The following is an 11,025-nucleotide window of genomic DNA, read 5'->3' on the forward strand; positions in this document are numbered from 1 at the left end:
CTGAGGGGTGACCTCATCAATGTTTACAAATATGTAAGGGGTGAGTGTCAGGGAGATGGAGTTAGGCTTTTCTCAGTGATGACCAGTGATAGGACAAGGGGTAATGGGTGTAAATTGGAGCATAGGAGGTTCAAGGTGAATATCCGAAAAAATTTTTTTACTGTGAGAGTGACAGAGGTCTGGAACAGGCTGCTCAGGGAGTTTGTAGAGTCTCCTTCACTGGAGACATTCAAAACCCACCTGGATGCGTTCCTATGTGATGTACTCTAGGTGACCCTGCTCTGGCAGGGGGGGTTGGACTAGATGATCTTTCGAGGTCCCTTCCAACCCCTAAGATTCTATGATTCTATGATTATACCATGCCATTTATGTGATAGTGAGGTTAAAGCACAAGTCTTCCAGATTCAAAGTACACAAAAATGAGGAGGAATTATTCACTAAAATTAAAATTTTGGAGATAAGACAAACAAATTTTCGTACAACAATGTGAGCGATCTCCCCACAATCCAGGAGGAGATGGTCAGTGACCTGCTGCACCACACAGGTGTGCACAAATCTGTGGGGCCAGATGGAATGCACCCAATAGTGCTGAAAGAGCTGGCGGGGGTGCTCACTAAGCACTATTCTATCATTTAGTAGCAGTCCTGGCCAACTGGAGAGGTATCAGCAGATTAGAAAGCAGCCAATTTTACCCCCATGTACAAGAAGGGATGGAAGGATGATCCAGAAAATTACAGGCCTGTTAGTCTGACTTCAGTACCAGGTAAGCTGATGGAGCAGATCATCCTTAGTACCATTACGCTGTGTATGCAGAACAACCAGGTGATGATGCCAAGTCAGCATGGGTTCATGAAGGGCAGGTCGTGTTTGACTAACCTGATTTCTACAATAGGGTGATACGATTATTGGATGAGGGAAGGGCTATGGATGTTGTCTACCTTGACTTTAGCAAGGCCTTTGACAAGATTTCCCACAGCATTTTCCTAGAGAAGTTGGCTGCTTGTGGTTTGCATGTGCACACACTTCACTGGACAAAAATCTGGTTGGACAGCCACGTCCAAAGAGTTGCGTTCAATGAAGTTAAATCCAGCCAGGGCCAGTAAAGTGTGGTGTTCCCAAGGGCTCAGTTCTGGGGCTGCTCCTGTTTAACATCTTTATTGATGACTTGGATGAAGGGATAGAGTGCATCCTCAGTAAGTTTTCAGCTGACACTAAGCTGGGTGGAAGTTTTTATCTGCTTGAGGGCAGGGAGGCTCTGCAGAGGGATCTAGGCAGGCTTGACAGTTGGGCTGAGGCCAATTGCATGAGTTTCAATAAGGCCAAATGTTGGGTCCTGCACTTTATCCGCAACAATCCCCAGCAGTGCTACAGGCTTGGGGAGGAATGGCTGCAGAGCTGCTCAGCAGAGAGGGACCTGGGAGTGCTGATTGACAGCCAGCTGAACATGAGCCAGCAGTGTGCCCAGGTGGCCATGAAGGCCAATGGCATCCTGGCCTGCATCAGGAATAGTGTGACCAGCAGGACCAGGGAGGTGATCCTGCCCCTCTACTTGGCCTCCATGAGGCTGAACGTCAAGCACTGTGTGCAGTTTGTGGCACTCCAGTATAAGAAGGACACTGAGCTGCTGAAGAGGGTGCGGAGAAGGGCAACTAGGCAGATTAGGGTCTTGAAAATCGACCTTATGAGGACAGGCTGAGGGAGCTGGGACTGCTCAGGCTGGAGGAGAGAAGGCTGAGGGGAGGCCTTATTGTTCTCTACAACTACTTGAGAGGAAGTTGTAGTAAGGTGGGTGTTGGACTTTTCTTCCTAGTGACTAGAGCTAGGACAAGACAAAATGTGGTCAAGCTGTGCCAGGGGAGGTTCAGGCTGGATATTAAGAAAAATGTCTTCACAGAAAGAGTGGTGAACAGGCTGCCCAGGGAGGTGCTGAAGGCACCATCCCTGGAGGTGTTCAAAAAAGGGGTAGACATGGTGTTTCAGGAGATGGTTTAGTAGTTAGGGACTGTAGGACAGAGAGTTGGACTTGATGATCTTGAAGGTCTTTTCCAACCTTGACAATTCTATGATTCTATGATTCTATGTACATCTGAAGTTGTCTGTAGTTTTAAATGTCAACATTTCTTTAACTTAAATATAAGTGAAATTTACTGGATCACAAACACTAAGGGGAAAAATTAATAACAGTCTTAATATACCATTTGTAACTACCTTGCATGCACATGACAGCATATTTCCCCTATTTTTTCTCTCTTTTCAGAGAGAGAAGCTTTATTTGGCAATGTTTTATTATAGTATGACAGTTAACATGAACTATTTTTACAGGAAAGATAGAAGTAACATGACATGGTCTGAGCCTGTTTTATGTGTTTTGACTACATTGCTTTTAAAACAAAATGATACAGAAATAATCAAAAGGGGCTCAGAGAGAATAGAAAAGGTGTTGTATGTTTTTGTCTTTGGTGTTGACTATTGTAACCACAGTTGTGCTGGAGGCTACTAACATATCTATACACTATGACATGGATTTCCAGCAGTGTGCCAGCAGTGAGCTGCTCAAAGCATTAAAGGACATGTGTGGTAAAGAGGACAGTTCAGGTGAATAAGCTATAGCAGGACAAATGGTGCTGTCTACTGCTGCCAAAACAAGCAATGAGGAGGCATCAGTAAGGGTACAGGAATGGAGGATGAAAAGGAAGATAATGTGGGCTTAAATAAACATCAGAAAATACTGTAGATTAAATACAGTAACAGGTAAGAATGGAATTGCTTTTTCAGCTGAAGATTATTTGATAGCAAAGTTTCCTTTTAGTCTTAAAATCTCAAAAAAAAAACAACAACTAAAAAAGAAATAGAATTGGGTTCTAAAAGTGTACTTGTGAGCAATACCAATTATACACGTATATGAATACACATTCTAGGATTGAAACAAGCCTAGTAACATTGCAAATGGCCAAAGTTAGGGTGCTGATAGTTCATGCAATGGTTGAAAAGCACTTCTGCCTATCTGAAATATTTAAGAAAACCCCTTTCATATTATCCTATTTTAATAGTTCCTAAAATGAACTACCTGAAATCAGCCATGAAACACAGCTATGCAAACTGACTTGGTTCATTTTGTTTATGCACATAATAATAATAACAACTTATGTATCATCACAATTTTATGTTAATATTTTTTCTTTGTGTTTTTGCTTTTCTTTTTCCTCTTATCAGAAAAATCTTAAAGCAAATTCCTCACTGACCCATCTTTTAATTTAAACTTGCACTTTCTCATCTTACCCTGCAGTCGTTTTTTCCCCCTTTTTCTTTTTGTGGTTTGTTGTGATGTTTTTTCATCTCTTACTTCAAAGATTCACTAAGAATCTTCACCTGTAAGCACAGAAATTGCAAACACAGAGTACTCTCTCCAGAAGATTGATGAAGTACAATCTTTCAGATGTTTCTGTGCTTTAATATGATAAGTAATTGTTAGCATGGATACCATGCTGCATATGAGGACACTGCAAAAGAGAATAGCCTCCATCTAAGGCAAAGCTATTCTTCTGTGGTTTTCATGACCCAATTAGAAAACAATCTTTTTATGTTTCTGTTGACAAATCTTGATTCATAATTCTTGAGGATGAAAAAAAACCCAAATATATAACATTATTTTATTTGGAAACAATGTATTTTTTAAAGTCTACCTATTGACTGAAATACTAGTAAAAAGAATATCTGCAGGATGGGTTTGTGACCTTACTGCTGAAGTATTCTATGTGAGATACAGTTTATTTGAAGTATTCTCATATGTTGAAATTTTTCATGATCATGTTGATGTCAATGGAGTAACTTTGATATTTGTAAAATAATAAAATTAATCACCCCATTTTTTAATTTATTTTTTTTTGTCTGCGTTCATAGTAATTACTGGAAAATATAGGTTAGTCTTTTTAGGGACTATTATAAGGAAGTTATATTTTCTCTAGTATTCTTTAAGATATGAAGAACAAAGCTTTGGGCCCAGTGAAGTTCTGGTCATTATACTAAGGTATTAAAAAGTCTTATTTATTTGAAGTCTCTGAAAAAAACAAAAACAAAAACAAAAACCAAACCAAACCAAACCAAACCAAACAAAAAAAAAACCCAAAAAACCCCTTCTGTTGATGCAATTCATGTTTAAAATTAAAACTAAAATCCCTTTCAGGTCTTCAATATGGAAAAGTGAATTTTTACAGAAGTGGTTAAGCATAATACATCTCAAGATCTTTAAAATAAATTCTACCTTGTGAACTTCATAAATTAAAGGTACTAGGAGATCTGTCATTATATTGTGGTGATAAAACAACAGTTCTCTTTCTGAGAAAATGCTCTGTGAAAGAAGCAATATTTTTCCAAGATTTCTTTTTCTATATTAAGCTACCTTGTGTACCCTAGATATTGTTGTTTAATCTGCTGGTACTCTAAGGCTTTAGAGAAACAGATAAATTAGCTATAATCCCTGTCCCAAAAGAGTTTTATTTCACATAACTACAATTATATGAGATAAGGAAAAAAACCAAAAATTATTAGCAAGGGATAAGGGGAAAGAAGGAAGGAAATCAACTATGAAACTCTCCATTTTAATGGTGCTTTGTATAGCCTTCTATTTAGTCAGATTTTTATATTTCACAGAGGAATAATACAATAAAAAACAGATGGGAACTGTGGAACAGATGAGACGGCTAGAATGTGAGGAGGAAGATAGACTGTATGTAGACAACACGTAGGGACAAGATAAATGTATGGCTTTAAGAGGTTTGCAGAAAAAACAGTTGCAATCAGTGGTGAGGGGAAAGTGTATTAAATACAAAGGTGATCCATAAGAATGCAAGAGACCGCAGATTTGAGAGCCTTATGATCAAAAAAGCCAACTGGCAGGTGGAAAAAAATTCTGAGGAGTATCATCACAGAACTGTGCAGATAGGGAGACAAAAATGAAAAAAGAATATTACATTAATATAAAATTACTTTGTGGTTTGGGGGATATTTATTGCAAGGAAAAAAACAGCACTGACAGAAGGGCTAAATTCTATGAACATAAAGGGATTCAGAAAAACAGACAGTGCAAGTTAGTTTGCTGTCTTCTTATTACTGTTTTGCTTCCTCTGCACTAATTTTTCAAACTACCTTTCCCAATAGAAATGAAGGTCTCCTGCTGTGGGGGAGTGCTGCTTCTGTGTAAAAATTTGAAGGGGAATGTTTCAAGTATATACAGCACTACATAATTAGCTATTAAAACATCAATGTATTAATATATCTTCTGTTCACAAGCCATCTTTGGATTATTCCTACCATGTCTTAAGTAATTGTGCAATTACCTGTTAAGGAAAGCAGTGGAAGATGTAATTTCCCAAATTTTCCTTTACCTTCTCGCAAACCACCAAGTATATCAAGCTGCTTTTTTGTCTTGACTATGTACGGTACTAACATAATATATGTCTCATGGCATTATATAAAAATCAGTCATGGAAAATATGGAAAATTTAGGCTGTCTGACCGTATCTCCTTTAGTCTCTCCAGAGAGCCAGCAAATCTCTCTGTACACCGACCAGCAGCACCTCCCCTGCACTTCAAAACATCCAGCAGATCTGTGTGCCCACTGACCGGCAGCACCTCCTCCGCACTCCAAGAGAGCCAGCAGGAGCCCGGCTGCTGCAGTCCTTTTTATAAGCTGTTATAACGTATTTCCCCGCGCTGGATTTGGCTTCACCCTCTTCCCGGGGCTACAATCCAATCACAGCGGGGTTGGCCCCTGTCTCTGTGCAGCACTTCACAACAGTGTTTCCAGTGCATTCCCACCACAGGCTTCTCTGTCTCCAACACGGAGTCCAGTATGGAGTTTGTGGCAGGGAGGAGAGCGGAGACAAGGAAAGTCCCCATGCAGTTTATGGGCAGCTGTTTTGTGCTTACTCACTGCCTTGTGAGCCATGTAGTTTTTAGGAGAGGGGCACCACCACCTCCTACAGATGTTGAACAGCACTGGTCCCAATACTGACCCCTGAGGAATGCCACTTGTCACCTGCCTCCACTGGGATAATGAACCATTGACCACAACTCTCTGGGTGTGGCCATCCAGCCAATTACTTACACACCAAGTGGTCCATCTGTCAAATCCATGTCTTGCTGGTTTGGACACCAGGATGTCATGTGGGACAGTGTAAAATGCCTTACACAAATCCAGGTAGATGACATCAGTTGCTCTGCCATTATTCACCATCTCTGTAGCCTTTCTTGATAATAATCATCAAAGATTATTGTCCTTATGTCCTTTAACTGGATATTGGATTTTCTCTTGCTTGTCCACATCTGCCTTGTACTGGCATGACCAGGACGGGGCACAGTACTCCAGGTCTGTTTCACAAGTCCTGAACACAGAGGATCTTCCTCATGCAGCCCAAAAACCTGTTGGCCTCCTTTGCCACAGGGTCGGACAGTCAACTTGGTGTCTACTAGGATGCCCAGGTAATTTTCTGCAAAGCTTCTTTCCAGTTGGTTAGACCTCAGCAGGTACTGGTGCCTGGGGTTATACTTGACATTTCCTTTTACTAAAGTTTTCCTCTCTGTCTTTTGAAGTCTATTTGAATGGCAGCACAACTACCTGATCTAACCAACACTCCCAGTTTTGTATCTTCTGCAATCTGCAATGGGTGCACTGTAACCCATCTTCCACATCATTAATGAAGTGAAAACTATTGGTCCCAGTCTTGACAACTGGGGCACACCATTAGTGATTGCCCTCCAGCTGGACTTTGTGCTACTAATGACATCCCTTTGATTGTGGCAGTTCAGTCAGCTTTCAATTCATTCCACTGCCCAATTAACTAGTGTATAGTTCATCAGTTTATCAAGGAAATATTATGACATTGTGGAAAGCATTGCGAAAGTCAAGTTATACAACTTCTTCCACTATCCTCTCATCCACCCTGCTAGCCATTACATCACAGAAGGTGGTTATTAGGTTGATTAGACATGATTTCTCCTTTCATAAATCCATGCTGGCAAATCCCAAGACTGCCTTCTCCTTCATATGTTTGTAGAAGGTTTCCAGGATTATTTTCTCCATCATCTTCCTGGGTACTGAGGTGAGGCTCAACTACTCACTGGACGATCACCATACCCTCCTTCTTGCCCTTCTTGAAGATGGCAGTGACGGTTACTTTCCTCCAAGCCTCAAAAAACTTCTCCAATTGCCAAAACAATTGAGTATGGTTCTACAGTGTCAGCTGCCTCAAAACTCCTGAATGTATCCCAACATATCCCATAGACTTGTGGCAGTTCCATGTGTTTAAATGTTGCTCAACATTTGTCAGGGAGCCATGATTTTTGACAATGTCATGACCCCTCATGTTTTCATACTACCCTGTGTAGTGTGACTGTGACCAAGCACCATTTCCACCTCACCAAGAATTACAGCAGAAAAGGAATGCATACGCAGCAGCTGCCATTTTTGGCAATGTCGTACCCCACACATTTTCATATGCCTCTGTGATTGGCAGGTTTTCATTTTTTGAAACTGTCATGCCCATTTTAGTGTCTGAGCAGCCTCTGATCACATTTTTTTCCTTCAGACCAGAAAGTACTCATTTCTGAAAATATACAAATACAAAAAAAATATAAAAAGGAACGCACAAATATGTATAAAAACTTTAGCAATTACACAGATATACTTTACATATATATTTATATGTATCTATGCATTTGTATATACATAAACACAGATATAAAAGTTAATTATGTGGATCCATAAAGATACAGTATAAAATGTAAAAAACATTCTGTAGTAAGAGCTAATGGGATGAATAATTAAAGCTTAAATGTGAATAGAAAGCAATTAAATGTTAGAAGTCTGGTTTGGAGCACCCAATGTTGAAAGATTGCTGAGCTCTTCAAAACTATTCCTCTTGGATCATGATCCTCACTGCACTCATTTCCTCTATGAATTGTTTCCAACAATTCCTGAAGCCAGCTGAGTTGACATTGCATAAATTCTACTTGATCTTGCATTTAGTTACTTTATGTCAACCACGTACCTGTATGTGTACTGTGTCTGTCAAACATCTGAAAGGCTGAAAGGAGGAATTGTCTCAGTTGAAAAATGTAAAAGGCTCAGAAATAGATTCAGAAGTGAATGTTGCCATATAGCCAGGGGCTGTGCATGAAGCACAGCATGACTTGACCCTGATGCAATGCCTTATCTCAGCTGTGATACAGTGGGACAGATACAACCTCCTGCCAGAAGCTTATGTCATCACTTCTGATGGTGTAGGATGAAAAGCAGACTGTCTCCAATGAAACTGGCCTGGGAGACTGAAGACTGTCTGTGAATGATGATTAGTTCTATCCAAATTAAACATTTTCTTTAATCTTAAAAAACTGGGTTTTACAGTAAAAAAAACCTCCTAAAAACCACAAAACCACAAGGCTCAAAACAATCACAAAACCGCAAACAACTTGGAAGTAACAAAAAATGTTCCATACAGATAAATCTCTGATACAGTTATAGGGAGCATCAGCTGTCCAAAATACAATTCTCAAGGAAGTTGTAAGGAAGATACCTACTTGGCAGTGGTCATAATGTAAAAATTATTTATAAGTACATTCCTGCATATTTTTTAAAAGTACAAGAGTATTTGTGGTTCTCAAAGGATTTCTTAACTGTATTTCAATGAAGGCTGACATTTTGAAATCTCTTCTTGGTAAAGCTTACTCTGTAACAAACCACATATTCTGATTTCAAATAGGTTTTCACATTAGATAAATATATCATTGCAGTTGTTTAGTTGTCTTTCTGTAAATTGGACCCACAAAATATAACAAGATCTAAACCATGTTCTTTACATTTATATGGTAGCAATGGTGTACAAGAAGCCCATGCTGTGTCAATGAGACCCCTACACACTGTGTAGAAAGATGGATTCCCTGAAGTCTTACCTATTAGGTTTACATGGCACAGCAAGTATGCTGCTCTCAAATATTCAAGACAAAATGGCAATAGGACATTTGATTCCTCAGAAAGTGGGAAAATAAAACAGAAGCAGTAGGGAATGAACAACAAAAGAAAGAGGGCAAATTCCTTTCATTTCTTTGCCTGCTGTTATTCCTGCAACATCACACTTTTCTGAATGTTAACATTTTCTGGTTCTTCATCTGATTTCCCTGAGCTTATTATGCTTTTTGCAAGAAAAAACCCCACATTTACGGATACTTGCTAGGAAGAGTAAGCCCAGCTTAATGTAGAGATTTTAAATGCTATCTTGTCTTTGATTCACACTAACCTTGTTGAGCTGCTCACCTGTGTTGGACATTGGATGTTGAGATATGTTTTTATCATAGAATGGCTTGTGTTGGAAGGGACCTTACCTAGTTTAAGCCTTCCTGCATGGGCAGGGACACCTCTCCCTACATCAGGTTGCTCCAACTGCTATCCAAACTGCCCTTGAACACTTCCAGGAAAGGGGTATTCACAGCTTTTGGTACTGACCTGGATGGTGGCACTGTATGTGTACAGTACAAATACTCAGGTGAACAGAAAGTTGGCAATGGCAGGAGCAGGTTCCATTTTACTTCCCTGTTTTCTCTCAGTCTAAATCTCCAAGCTCTTGATCTAAATAGCATTGTTTCATTAGAGATGCTTCTGCTGAATGTTTATAATGTATTGCAGATGCGAAGAGTGAAATGTTATTCCACTTACTGCCACTGAGGTCACTGAACAGATGCGTACTTTGGCATGTAAGATGACCCTTCTCTAGTGGGGTTGCTGAAGGTCAAGAATCAACATGTGCCAATTACCACTTCAACAGTGCTTAGATGACAATATCAGACCAACGGAGACTCGTGAGTCCCATTCACAAGCTAATCTGGCAACTGGAGAGCCAAGGAGTGATCAGCAGGACTCACTCACCTTTCACCAGACCTATACGGCCAGTGCAAAAGCCTGGTGGCTACTGGAGGCTGATAGTGGACTACTGTGGTCTGAATGAGGTTACCCCACTGTTCAGTGCTGCTGTGCTGTACCTGTACATGTTAGAGATGGAGTCAGAAGCAGCCAGGTGGTATGCCACTGTTGACGTTGCTCAAGCATTTTATTCTATTCCTCTAGCACCAGAGTGCAGGCCACAGTTTGCTTTCACCTGGAGGGGAGTCCAGTACACCTGGAATCCACTGCTCCAGGGGTGGAAACACAGCTCAACCATTTGTCACGGAGTGATCCATGTTGCACTGGAGAAGGGTAGAACTCCGGAACACCTTCAGTACATCAACAACATCATCGTGTGCGGTAACACACCAGAAAAAATCTTTGAGAAAAGTAAGAAAGTAGTTCAGAACCCTTGGGAAGCTGGTTTTGATGTGAAAAGAAGCAAGGTCAAGGGACCTACATGAGAGATCCAGTTCCTGGGAATTAGATGGCAAGATGGATGTTGCCACATCCCAATGGTTAACAAAATAACAGCTATGGCCCCACCAACTAACAAAAAGGACCCTCAAACCTTTTTAGGGACTGTTGGTTTCTGGAGAATGCATACTCTTGATTACAGTCAAATTGTGAAACCTCTCTATGAGGTGACCCAAAAGAGGAGTGACTTAAAATGGGTTCCTGATCAACAGAAAGCTTCTGAGCAGATGTCACGATCCGTGACCTATTATATCTCCTTATTGGAGTGTATTAACTTATCAGGATTTGCTGAGAGATCCACACGTGGGTATCGCCTCACACAGAGGATACAGGAACTTATGTCCCGACTTTTTTGAGTGAATAACTCGCTCAGTGCTTACTAAATTTCTAACAACAGCAAGGTTTATTGTGGGGAAAACAAAGCAATTTGGGGCAGGAGGTTCAAAAGGAGTGATTACAACACATTAAACATATATGGGTACACCTTAGTTACACATCTTATCCACGTGAGGGAAGCAGAGGGGAGGGATTTGCCCGAATGGCTGGATTATATTTTCCCCTATAAGCTGGGGTAGCCGGAATTGTCTCACCACACGGCAGTGCAGGTAGGATGA

This window comes from Chaetura pelagica, unplaced genomic scaffold (assembly GCF_000747805.2).
Source record: "Chaetura pelagica isolate M959 unplaced genomic scaffold, ChaPel_1.0 scaffold15, whole genome shotgun sequence".
Lineage (NCBI taxonomy): Eukaryota > Metazoa > Chordata > Aves > Apodiformes > Apodidae > Chaetura > Chaetura pelagica.